Below are 13,382 nucleotides of genomic sequence, written 5' to 3' on the forward strand. Positions count from 1 at the left end.
TCTTCTGCCCTCCCCTAGCTGAAAGAAACAGCCTGGAGGGGTGGGAACCGGCAGCCCTATCGTGTAGGTCTTGCTAACTACAGTAGATCCACCCTCCCGGACACCCCTCCAAACTCAAGCAACCAGCATCACCTCCCAGTAACTACCTCAGCAGCACCATGCTCCCCACTGTGCTTACATCCACCTATGTCTTCTCAAGTTCCACCCTAGCACAGGTGCCAGGTACCTTCCAGGGTCCCTACACAGCTACCCTCAATACCCTAGTGTGCCCTCCATCACCCCAGACTCCTTCCGCTCACCCTGGCAAAACCTGCCAAATTCCCTATAGCAGCAGGTTCTTTTGTCTTGGAGCAGGGTATGGGGGCCATAAAATGGTGCATTGTGGTTCAGTGCAGATAATCTACATGATAAGTGATGGAATGATTTGCCTACATGGTCACATGTGGAGGTGCAGCTGTGGTGAAGGGGCACCCTGTGTAATTGTAATTGCTGTGGGGGTGACAATGACACCCATGTCCAGCAAACAGCGCAGTGCCTGGGAGTGGCAGTGGGGGGAGATACATACGTTCTCAAAGGAGACGCTGCATAAGGGTTTCATATCAAGAGGCAGAGACGTCATTAACTTTCATTTTTGGAAGTGTATCGGGTACATCTCATTCCAGTTGCTGAACGGTGTTTAACCAACACCTCCTGAATTTTTTTAAGGGTTTTCTACTCCCTTATGATGATCTATTAGGTGGGCTCCACGGCCCCATTCTCCTGGTCCAAACTCTGGTTTGCTGCACAGCAGTTTCAGTGTCAACTCTACTTCTGCTGGTAAGTACCCTGTGGAGGGGGCCTAGGGAAAGAGGGCTCGATAGCAACAAAGGGTGAAACTGATGGGAAGAGCCTGACCTACAGGCTATTGAACTTAACGGAACAAACCAAGTACTGTTAAAAGCCAAATAATGTGCATCCCCCTGCTTCCTCCCCACCCAAAGAAGAAAAGCTCAGAGAGAACATGCATTTTTCTCTAATCACTTTAATTGGGCTGCTCTTAAAGAGTCTCTTAAAACAAGTGATCAAGAGCCAGGTTTGCACTGGGAGTGAGGTGCAATGGCACAGAGCATTCCCTCAGCCAAAAAATAGGGGCCTGGTGCCAAAGGTGGATTCACAAACCCAGGTTAGGTGCCTAAGTTCCTTCTACTTTACGTGAGAAAGGTTAGGTGCAAGGACTCATCTTCAGAAGACTCAGTATGCTGAGTAGACAGACACATTAACCAGGCAATAGGAAATACTGGTGGGAGTGGTGTATTTGAAATTTTCCCTATATTCTGAATCAAGGCAGCCATTAGAGACCTATGTGAAACAGGGATTCAAAGCCCAACCCCACCTCTTAGACACAAATGTATCCTGCAGCTGAACTCTAGGCACCTAAGAAAGTTTGTAGTGAAAATGTAGGCTTTTATGGGGTCTTGAACACCTAAGGGAGTCAGACTGCTGGAGATCTATAAACTGCCCTCTTGGATTTAGATGCCTAAAATGGGACTGCAGTAAAATGTAGGCATCCAAGTTTCTCTGTGAATCTTGCCCAATGTCATTTTCAAATTGACACTGTCACTTCTTAGGCTTTAAAATGATCAGTGCTTATAAGCAGTAGGTAAAGAGAAGCACATAGAGATTATAGATCTCAAGTATGGGAATTGCACATGTTGGCTCCAACCTGATCCTTCAGTGTCATAGGCTCAGGGAGCCTGTAGTTGCCCATTGCTGCCAACAGGGCTCAAGGCAGGTACTGTTGTCTTTCCATGTGCCTCACATTGCATTATGAGGTTGGGCCTTAGAACCTAATCCCACGCTGATTAAACTCAAAAGGAGGCTTCTCATTGACTTGAATGGGTTAAAATTAGGTCTTTACCGATATCCCTCAATAGGAGGATGATGTCTGCTGGGGGCAGTGAGGGGATTACTAGTGAGTTTTAAGGTGGCTGAGGAATCCAATCTGTGCTCTGCAAGTTTTTCCATAGACATGACAAGTGGTGCCTTCGGGCGGGCGCAGCTGTTGGCCAGGATGTTGTGTACTTTCCTTCCTCCTCTGCCGTTTCTCCGCGTCCTGAGCAAGACAGTTCTCTTCAAAGTGAGCTATAGCTTGATGTATGGTGCAGCAGCCAGCAATTCCCAATTTGTAGGATTGATGCCACCCTTCTTAAAGTGTGCTTTCAGGGTGTCCATGTAGCGCTTCCTCTGTCCTCCGTGGATCTTTGTACTATGACTAAATTGAGAGAAGAGGACTTGCTTTGGGAGATGAGTGTCAGATATCCATACACAGTGACCAGCCCAGCAGAGTTGATGTATCGTGATCTTTGCCTCGATGCTGGCTATGGTAGCTGCAGAGAGGGTGTTGGCATTGGTTCAGTGGTCTTCTCATCTAATGCAAAGGATCTTTCTGAGGCAATGCTCATGGAACCAATATATAAGCTTATTGATATATAAGCCAGGTAAAATGTACTTGCTGCCTTGAATATGCCTCTTCTTAAGGAAGACCACCTAATCAAATCTACTTAACTGACAGCACTTTAAATGAGGGACATCTTTTTTTTTACATAGTTCTGTTTATTTTTAGTTTATCAGCATTATAAGTGTCCAAGCTACTTCTGCTTTGCCAGATAATTTCAGTCATCTCATGCTAAGGAAACTGCCCAAAATAGTTTGTCGCATTCATAATGGAAATGGTGGAGGTAGCTGCATGGTGTTGCAGCGGAACCCAAGAGAGCAGTGGAATAGGATGGATCAGAAGCAAATGTATCCACTTGGGCTTCAGTCATAGCTTTTCAGGCTGAAATGAGTAGGTCAGCAAAGACAATGATTTGAAATGAAAATGTAAGCAGGAGGTGAAAACTGAGAATTGTGTTTGTAAGAATGCATGCCAACTGTGACATACTGATTGTTGTGTATGTGTACCACTACCTTCTGCTGGACAGAATGACAGGCTTAAGTGAGGGCACATGAGGGATCATGTTCTCCACTGACTAAAGCTCAGTGAAAGTATAAATACAAACACTTCTGCAGCTAAAATAACATCTAGTAGCAAAGTCCTATGTATTTCTTTTCATCCAGAAGATCCTGACTCCTGTTTTCCTGCTAATTGTGAGTCTGTTTTATATAAGCAGCCAGTGACTTATCCCATTATACGTGTCCATACACATACATGTGCATATATATGCACCTACTTAGAGAAGTGGGGGCACATTTTTGGAGAGTAAAATACATACACCCTAACCATTACAATGTGGATGGTGCTGCCTTTTCTTTAGTAAAAGCAAACATAATGTGGATTGAAGGTTTTAATACCATATTCTACTACTTTACTTGACTTTGAGACGCGTATTTTATCTTCAGTTCCACTAGAGATATTTGAATATTGGAAAATAGGTTCTCAGCATCTGAGCTTGACCGACGATAATCTTTATAAACAATGTAAATACTGTATTATAAAAATAATTTAAAAGAGGAAGGGGGAGGGGGAGGCAGTGTTTCAGGGGAGAGCCTATTCATCAGCTGACAGAAATCCTACTTTGTAAAACAATTCTAAAACATCCTAACTCATTCTACCAAAACTTCTACCTGTAGACACCAGAACTTTGAATAATTCTCTTGGCATAATTTAATCAGGTAATTACTAAATTTAAACTTTTCGCAGAAGCTAAATACTCAAAACCCTTTAAAATGTCAGCCTAATGGAGGCTGTTACTCAGGAAACCTATTCCTGCTTGTGGAGGTGTAGATAACATGTATGATCTCTGAAGGAAATGTTAGCTGATGCCTTAATGTCACTGAATACAATGCTAATAAATGCAAGCAGAAGAGTTGCTCTGTACTCAGAAGGTGCAAATGCATATTGGAAATTCAGGTCCTTTCTGAAATGATTGATGATGAAATAACCTTTTCCTGGGAGAATGAGACAACTTTCCAGAATTCCTTCCTTCCAGAAATGGCATGACAGCACTAGTTAAGTGAGTGTGTTAACTCACCACTCACATTTTCAAAAGTATTACATCTATGAATGGAATGAAATCTCAGCAGACAAACAACTACCAGGGTTTCTAATGGAGGGGAGAAAAATGTCAATCTTCATCCTTGATCTACTACTGGGGAAGGATTCAGAAGGGTTGTGAGGAATAGGAGAGATTCTGAAGAGAAACTGAACTCAAATGAATTTTGCTTTTGTTTGGACACTTTGTAACTATCCTTTGCTGTATTAATTGCATATATTCTATGTGGGGACATATATTCTATGTGGGGGCTGGAGTGGTGTGGGTGCTAAGGCACAGGGTTGACAGCCCAAGGGGTTGGAAGCTCAAGGCCTTTGCAGAAGCACTCATGGACCAGTCTGTCAGATTCCAACAAAATCTGCAAATTTTGCTAAATACCTTGTCACAAAGACAAGAAATATGTTTCTATGCTATGGCATTGCTGACACTATTTACATGTACTGCAAAACTTCCTGATTTTACGCATAGTTTTCTTATTTTTTGGTAGTACCTTAACTAGTATTACTTTCTGAGAGACCAAGTTTAGGAGATAACCAGCCAGAAGATCAGCCAGGGGTGGACAAAATATGGCCCGTGGACCAGATATAGCCTGCTAAGTGACTAGATGTGGCCCATGGCTGCCCCTCTGACATTCTGCATGGGACCAAGCCCCACCCACTTGCACCAAGGCTGCACACACCAGGCTCCCATTAGTGCCCACAGGCCAGCCTTGGCCAGCATGCACAGCTTCCAGGGGTTTTCCTGGTGCAGCTGCAGCCAGCCAGGTGCTGTTTTGCTCCCCTCACCTCCAGCAGTGGCTCCGCTCCTGGTCTTGCCTCTGCTATCCTGTGCCACACTGCACTATGCCACTTCAAATGAGTGGGTGGGCAGCTTCAGTTGGGCTCCTGCCCCAGTGTGCAGGGTTCTGGCTCCAGCTCCTGGCTGCATTTCAGTGGACCTTCCAATGAAGCCCCACATTCTGGGGCAGGAACCACGCAGCTGAAGCTGCCTGCCAGTCTGCCCGGAGTGGTGTGGTGTGGCGCAGCAGGTGCAGAAGCTATCACTGGAAGTGGAAGGTGCAGAGCAGCACCTTGCCAGAAACTGTTCCTGCTCCTGCTATAATATGCTGCACTATGCTGCTCTGGGAAGTCTGGCAGGCATCTTCAGCCAGGTGGCTCCTGCTCCAGTATGTGTGGGTCCAGCTGCTAGCTGCCTTCCTGGGAGCTGGAGCCAGAGCCCTGCATGCTAGGGCAGGAGCCACCTGGCTGAAGCCACCCACCTACCTGAAGTGCTGTGGCATAGCAGAGGCAAGATCAGGACCAGCAGCCGCCACTGGAGGCAGGGGAAGCAGAGCAGCACCCATCCAGCTGTAGTCTCACTTGGAACAGCCCTGTTAGAAGCTGCTTGGCATGGCACAATGTGGCAAGTGTAGGCAGGAGCCACTGCTGGAGGCAGAGAGGGAAGAACAATAGCTAGCTAGGCCAGGCCACAGGCACCGGTGAGAGTGCGAAGCAGGCTGCCCCAGCACAAGAAGGTGGGGTCAACCCCATGTGGAGCACCTCAGGTGCAGCACAGACTGACTGAACTACCTGGGTGAGCTCCGCTGCATGTACCCCCCAGCCCCTTTTCCTCCCCTCATCCATGGCAGGCTCCCAGGACTTAGCACCCAGATAGTCCTCCCCCACCCCCCAGACATGCACCCCCCTCCCCCAAACACACACATATCCCTCCTGTGGCAGACTACCTTTGGTACCCACCACTTTAAAGGCAGCAGAGCAGCCAGAAGGTGTGGGCCAGCCCTGATGAGGTGGTCATATGACCTCAGGAGGGCCTTGTGATTGGAGGAGGGGGCTGAGCAGCCTCCATTTTAGATCCGTTATCCAGGGCTGAGGCAGCAATTCACTGCTGCAGCCATGGAAAGAACATATGGGGAAGGAGGAGGCTCCAGGTCCTGGGCATGACCAAAAACTGCACCCTGCTGGGACAGGATGGTTTGGTGGGGCTACTTGTGGTGGGGTAGTCCCGAGAAATGCCAGGCCACTCACCTCCCCAGTGAAAGATGAGTAAGGGGTGCCTTATAACCCCAGCCCCATGGTTGTGGGTTGAGAGACCCCAGAGCTGAGCTAAATTGATGGACAGGGAGCTGTGGGACCAGTTGTTATGGGCAGGGAGCCCATAGTAGATATTGAGAGGGATGAGGCTCAAGGGACAGAGAACTTCAGTAACAGGGCAGCGGAGTTGTGAGGGGAGAAGTCAAGCCAGAAGAATCCTGACTGGATGCACTCCCAACTTGTCAATGCTGGGACCAGGATCTGGGGGGGTCTAAAGGACCAGGATCCCACTGCAAAGGGTGCCCAGAACCAGGGGCATAGGGTCTGACTGGCCTGTGAAGGTGGAGCCAGGAGCTGTGTGGCCAAAGATCCCAGGGGGCCACTGCTGAGAGGGAGAAGGGTACAGGAGAGCTTGGCTGCCTAAAGGATATCATCTATGAGGCATAGGGCACAGCAAGGGGAAGTCAGAGCCGTGTGTAATGCGCTTGGCATCAGGGCAAGTAAATGGGCAGCCTCCCGTGTGATTGACATCTTAATTATTATCATCAAGGCATGGCAGACAAGGAAGGTGGGCAGTTAGCCCAGAGACAGGCAGGCTGGCCAATGACTGACCAGCTCTGGGATGCCCCCCATTACACCTTCCTATACACACCCCACACCACCCCCCAAAGGTCAGGGGCATGTAGGGAGCAAGCCCCAAGCCCCAACCTGGAACTATCACTGCCCTACAACCTGGCCCTGTTATCTCAGCCTCATCCACCCCTCCTGTTCCTGAACTATGCTTCCCACCTGCAGTCCCATTGGGAGTTTTGGTGAGCTTTTGTGGGGGTGGGGCTGGGGGGCAGTACTGACCCAGTCCACAATAGCTCATCAAAACTCCCCCTGTGGCCCTCAGGCCCAAATAATTGCCCACCCCAGAGAGAAGCTCTAACAGCTGGAAAAAGCAGGAGTGATAAAAAACTTACCCAATTTTACCCTACAACTGACATCCTGACTATACTGGTCATCTGTTAAGAGGAAGTTCAAAGCCATCTATATTGGTCATCTGTGAGGAGGAAGTTCAAAGCCCGAGGCCTTCTACTGTGAACATACACCTCAAAAAATTTTTAGAGCAGAGGATAATTGTTTCTGACTTTTGGTGTCAAGAAATGACAAGCCACCCCAGATCATTTCAAGTATACAAGGCAACTTTTATTTCTTCTTTCCTTGCATGTTTGCTTTAAATAGGTTCATTTTTTTAAACAATTTCTTTCCAGGGTACAGGAAAGTGGACAGTTGAGTAAACCCCTCGATATACAGTAGCTGAAATTGGATAGATAAAGCTTCATGTGATGATAGTAATCAAGTGTTGTAATGCTGTGGAATTCAGTATTTAGACACATTCAGACAATTTGTAAATACATATCAGTTAGATAAAACTGTGTGTAGAGCCACTGCACATACAGAGTCTGGGATGTCATCCTTATCAAATCTATGTTGGTGAAAGGCAGAAGTGGTTTATGTATGTTGGCATTTTGGTTGTGGAGAAGTTCCCTTGCTCCAGTGAGAATGTGGAAAAGCAAAGAGAAAAAGGTTTCCAGATGCTTTTCAAAACATCTACCTGCTAAAAATGGCTTATTCCCCATAATCACTTGGAGAAGGACAGTCTATGGCATCTTCTCAGACTTGAGCAAAAAACCTGGTAGAAAAAAAGAAGCTGCTAAACTTGAAATAATACAATGCAGGGACTGGCAATGTTTTCTGGCAGCAAGCCAGAGTGACCCAGCCCCTTCACTGCTTTCCCCTGCAAATGGCTCTCCTACTAAAGCTTTGAGCATCCTACCACAGCATAGCACAGGCAGGGCCCTGTGATGCTGAATGTGTGATGCTGATGTGATGCTGATGTGTGAAGCCACAGCTCTGTGGCCCCCATCTGAAGGCTTCACAAGACTGGATCCTTTGTGGGGGCCACAGGTCATTGACCCCTGGTATAATGGAGCCTCTGGAACACACATATATTTGTTTTTACTGTATTTAATCTAACACACCTGTTACCAACACTGAGGTGGGAAACTTCACAGCAAATTCACCATATAAACTGTTGTTTTGACTAAATGCTGTTACGCTTCTTTATCAATTGAATCTAGAGAGTATTATACCAAGCAGATATTTTTACTTCCCTGTACTGTATGAAGGAGATAAAAACAAAAACAGTCTAGCTTTTGGAGCTGCAAAGAGCAGTGCTTTCTTTGATCATCTTGTGATTTGCCTAGCACTGGTACCATATGCAAACACTTGCAACAATGCCTCCCAGTAGCAAAATAAGGATATTCTTGTAGCTCAAACTCTAACTCCAGTATGCCAACCAAAGTCTAAAAGAGCAACAGACCATGAATCTAACTCAGATTACTCAGTAATGTCTAATGCTGTTTTCACCACATAAAGTTGAATCCTATAACATAAAATCTAGTGCATAGGAAGAAAGATAAAGAAGAGCTCATATAACTGAAGCTTGAAAAATGACATGGATGAGCATTTTTCTGTCTGCTCTTGTTCCAAACTGGATATTTCAATCATTCAAGTTTCAAGAAAGCTTTCCTATCATAATCCACCTCTTCATATTTATCTAATCCTGCAAATACATTATCAGAAATGTGTGTGACCTAATTGATGTAAATTATTTTCCATATTTAGAAGCATATGGTTGATCATGTTAATGCCACCTCCAGATTGCACTAGGATGTATCACACTGAAGCACAATGTGTTCACTCCACATGCTAAGCCCCCAAATGTAGTTGTCTCAGGGTAACATGAGTTGCATCTCAATAAATACAACTGAAACCAAGACTATTCCTGCACATCCATTAGTGCCTTAAGGAAGCTATGTCACATCTATGTTGGGGTTTAGTATGTGGCACTCCTTAGCATGGTCCAGAAGCAGTATAGAGAAGCATTTTGTATCTGCATGCAAATGAGAAAGAGGGGGGAAATGTTGCCCCCTAGTGCTTAATGCCAAAGAGAATATTTTAATACCTGTTTACATGTTCTGGAAAATTTTAAGCTTAGCTGGTATAAGACTTAAGGAAATATACTAGAATAATAGAAAGACGACTAGATGTCTTGGACATCCACAGTGGGGTGGTTTCGGTAACAGATTGTCCTCTACTCAGGATTTTGCAACTTTAGGAAACTGTTCTCCTGAAATTTCCCCAGTATCATTTTCTCAGGGCAGCACAGGGACAGTTTGCTCTGGACAAAAAGAAACAAAGAACTTGGCAGTGCATTTCCTGTGGCCTTCAGATGCCCTTGCCTTCTCTTGTGATTCCTAGCTTCCCTCAATCTCATGACAAAAGCCTGGCTACAAAAGAGACTTCTAGTCATTGACTCTGATGCTCCTAAAACTACCACATCTACCAAAGATATTTCTGAATTCTTGAGGTAGGTTGAGTTAAGAGGGGTATGATGCTAACTGTGCATCCCAAACCCTGTAGAGACTGTGCAATGGATCTAGAAAATGAACGTAGAGTTCATAAAACATGAAAGTGGAAATAAAGCTGCAGAGATGGCACACAAATTTGCTTCCCTTTCCAACTGGGTTCCCAAGCCTTTCTGCCTCTGTAGACAAGATGAAAGTCATCCATATGAACAAGACCAGCACAAAAGCTTCATATATTCCCTACACTAATGCTATAAGTGGGAAAGAGGCTGGAGTGAGAGAACAGTGTGGCCCTAAGTGACACCATGAGTTCAGCACTGGTGAACAACAAATAGAGCATTTGTGGAAGTTGGCCTTGCCTTAAATCATATAAGCCACACCTGATTCTTCACTTCTAAACTAGCCTTGGATTTGCTAAGAGAAGCTCAGAACCTCATGGGAATAGCCTTCATGTCTGTACTTAGGAACTCCAAAGTCAAATACAGGCAAGGAATACAATGGGAATAAAAGTGAGAAACAGCAGGAAAGCCACTTAAAGAATTAAGCTCCTTAGTCACAGTCTGGCCCATTTGACTTCAGTGTGAACTGTATGAAGGTATAAGGTCTGGCCTGTGTAGTTCATAACTGAGTTCAGCTCAGGTCCTGGGTTATCCTTGGAAAGTCTAATTTGTCCATGCCAGTTTACCTGTTCTTTTTATTTACCTTTTGATTTATAAAATACAAACATTGGCAAAAAGCCACAGGCAGATATATAACAATTGGCTTTAACAAATAACTTTTGGAACAAATCTAAAAGGAAAATGCCAAAAGAATCAAAGCAATAGGCATAAAAGACAAAAGACCTAACTAACTTGAAGATGTAGCTTGCTGAGTTTGTGAAAGGGATGATAAAATGTGGTTGCCTAAAATAGCACGAGATTGGACTTCATGACCTGGTAGCTGCTGTCCAGACCTATGCTCCTAATATCAGTCTCTGCTTATTTAATCATTACAATGTAAGAGTCTGGTCCAGTAGCTATCCTCCTCACTTCACCAGGCTTGTGCTGTGGTTCTAATCATAGAGATTATCATATAAATGGAGTTGTATTTTATTTTAGAAATTGCAGGATGAGCATTGTTGATATCAGCAGCAGATAGCCTGACCACATTTTTAGTTCCCTTTTTTCTACCACTTCTTTGCCAATATCCTTTAAGTACTTTGAAAAGAGAGATTTTCTTTGCTGAGTGCAGAAAGGCTTTCTTGTGCAAACTTCTGCCAGGAAAACAGATATTAGCTCTTCTGGGCATGGGTTTTGAGCACACTGGCAGGAATTAAAGCCAACCGAGAGATAAATCAGGCACTTGGTTAGTGCCAATTTTTCTGTCTTTGTGAAGATATCAGAGCGGTCTGTGGAGTTCAGGTGAATCTTGTGCAGTTCCGTTTTACAAGTAAGTGTACAGAAAGGGAAGAGAAAAAAGTATACATTCAATACCAAGTGTCTTCATATAACCTTGTACTCTTGTAATTTTTAATTGAGCTAGTAAGTGGTTCTTTAGTATTTTCTGTGACATTATTTGTGTTTGGTTAGTTGCTTTATGGGTTTTCTTCTCCTCTACTGAAGCAAATTGCTCTGGATTCAAGCTGGCCCCAGTCAAACCTGGTGTAAGTAGGCATCTGGTCATTCAGGCTGGGAATCAAAGGTGATCGAACATAATAATAGCCACTTCAACTCTGTATTTGCTACTAGCTACAGAAACTGGTGGACCTTGCCCACTATAATGGATCATCAGGCTTGGGTGGACATTTCAATCTGCCTGGAATAAGGTATCTTCTTGAATACCTCTTTCTTTCCATTGACTGCTTATAATAATTTTTTTTTATTCATAGTATCAAAGCCTGAAAGAAATCTCTTTGAAATCACATAGTATCTTAATACAATGCAATCCTCTAATAGCAGTGGTAGGAACTCATAACTTTCAATGCTTGAGAAGACGGGAATGTTGCATTCACTTTGACGGAATGGAATAAATGGGCTAAGACCTGATCCTAACATTAAAGAGCTAAACAGGATTTGGGACCCTCATTTGTGACTGAAAAACCTTAGTGGCAATGTAACACTGGAAAATTGAAAATTAAGATATATGAGGAAAAATTGGTTATAAAAACAGCATACATTTAAAATTGAAATTGAGTTTTATGCAGAAAAAAATTTAAAAATAAAAAATGTTAAAACCTTTTCCAGGGAGAAGATAGCAGTTAAAGTATCTTATTTTATCAAGCAGTCCTTCGTTATGAAGAAGGAATTAACTGTTCTTAATGTTGAGTTCACTGATGTGAATGGTTATTATTTTTCCTGGTTTTGATAACAGTTACAATGGTACAAATGAAAAAAAGACAGAGGATCCTAATAGTGAGAAAAATATTATTAATACATTGTTAATGCTGTTTGGATACAAAGTGGTCAGTTATGAATGGAAGCAGCTGCTGCTTTGAACCCTGGATTTCTTACGATTGGAGAAGGCATCTGGCTGCTCTGATAAGGAACCTCCCAGTCACTGCCCTTCTCAGACTTGGCAGAGCTGGATAGGGACCATCTCAGCTACTGTGCTGTTGCCATGTTGTACTATAGGTCTTAGGGTCAAATAAAAGCTGATAGGAGAAACAAAAAGATGAAAAGGAAAAGGAAAGAGCAGATAAAGAAGGGTATCATGTCCAGCACATTGAGGCTATTGCTGACCTAATGGTGATGGTCAGTTAATTCTGTGGGTATACTGTTCTAGACATAAAGGCTACTTATGGATGTAAAAGAAAACAAAAAAAAAAGGTGCTTTACTTTAAAGTCAGCATGCCCCCTTGCCAAACCCACTGCATGACCAGAAGATGTATTGCATTACTTGGACCAGGCTCCCCCAATGTTGTGTAGATTGGGCATTTCAGCAGGGCTTTTCTGGCTCTTTTGTCCAATAGCAGATTGAATCAGCTCATAGATAAAATCACCGAAAATCCCAGCTGAAGAACCCGATGTATACAGATGCTGCGGAGCTGGGTCAAACTAGCGTGCTGCTGTTTCTGGTAAAGTGTTTTCTTTTTTCACATCCATTAGCAGCCACTGATGTTCCAAGTTCACCAGTGAAGGGTGGTTTGTTCATTTTTCCTTAGAGCACTGGTTCTGAACCTTTTTAGGTTCAAGGCACCCCTTTTTAGACACAAGGCAACTCTCAGAATATGCCAGCTCTTAGCTTTCACTTGTTTTTTGGCTGTAAAAAAGTGATAGAGCATTTTTTCTGCTGCCAAAAACCCAGAAAGACCACAACAGGTCAGAATGTTTTTATCACAGTGGATTCCTATTTGAAATCTCTGGGCAGCTCTTGGAATTTTGTTTGCATACCTAACAGAGCTAACACTGCATGACACCCTGTGCTATTCTGGAAAGTACCACAAGTCACCCTGCCACTGCACCCTGGTTGAAAATCACCGCTCTCCAGAATCCCCTGCCATTCCATTCACAAGGTCTTCTGACCCACAAACACTCGTTTTTTGGGAACAAAGGGGTGGGTGGAGGATAGGCTACCCCTTAATTATTCTATTTGATAATGAAGTCTTCTGTCTGACATCAGTTTTGGTCCATTCATTTCTGATACCATTTTCCTCTTTTTACCAGTCATGAGCTTACCACAGTGTGCAGGATATATCAATAGCCCTTTTTGGTTGGGGCAAATGTATGCTTTCTGACTCCTTTTCATACCCTTTCTATCTACCTTAATTATTGTAGTATATTGCAGCATATGGATCTCACATCTAGGATAGGTCTACTAAATCCCAGGTCTGATAACTGAGCTGAGAAAGAAGCAAAGCAACAGGGCACTTAAATTCCTCTGGAAAGGAAGTGTTACATGCTGGTAGTTGTATCATTCCACTTGGGGAG

General features: G+C 44.1%; 1 protein-coding gene across 2 annotated transcripts in view; it reads left to right on the top strand.

Moving 5' to 3' along the window:
* The first annotated feature begins 681 nt into the window (after positions 1-681).
* Positions 682-13,382, top strand: part of FYB1 (FYN binding protein 1) — a 91,991-nt gene continuing 79,290 nt past the window's right edge. Inside the window, exon 1 of one of the 2 annotated variants that reach the window (XM_019495848.2) lies at positions 682-816. The gene's annotated coding sequence lies outside the window, so the exon portion shown is untranslated. Of the gene's footprint in view, positions 817-10,721; positions 10,906-13,382 lie in introns of those variants that run through there. The other variant, XM_019495849.2, reaches the window with a different exon arrangement.

This window comes from Alligator mississippiensis, chromosome 3 (genome assembly GCF_030867095.1).
Source record: "Alligator mississippiensis isolate rAllMis1 chromosome 3, rAllMis1, whole genome shotgun sequence".
Classification (NCBI taxonomy): Eukaryota; Metazoa; Chordata; order Crocodylia; family Alligatoridae; genus Alligator; species Alligator mississippiensis.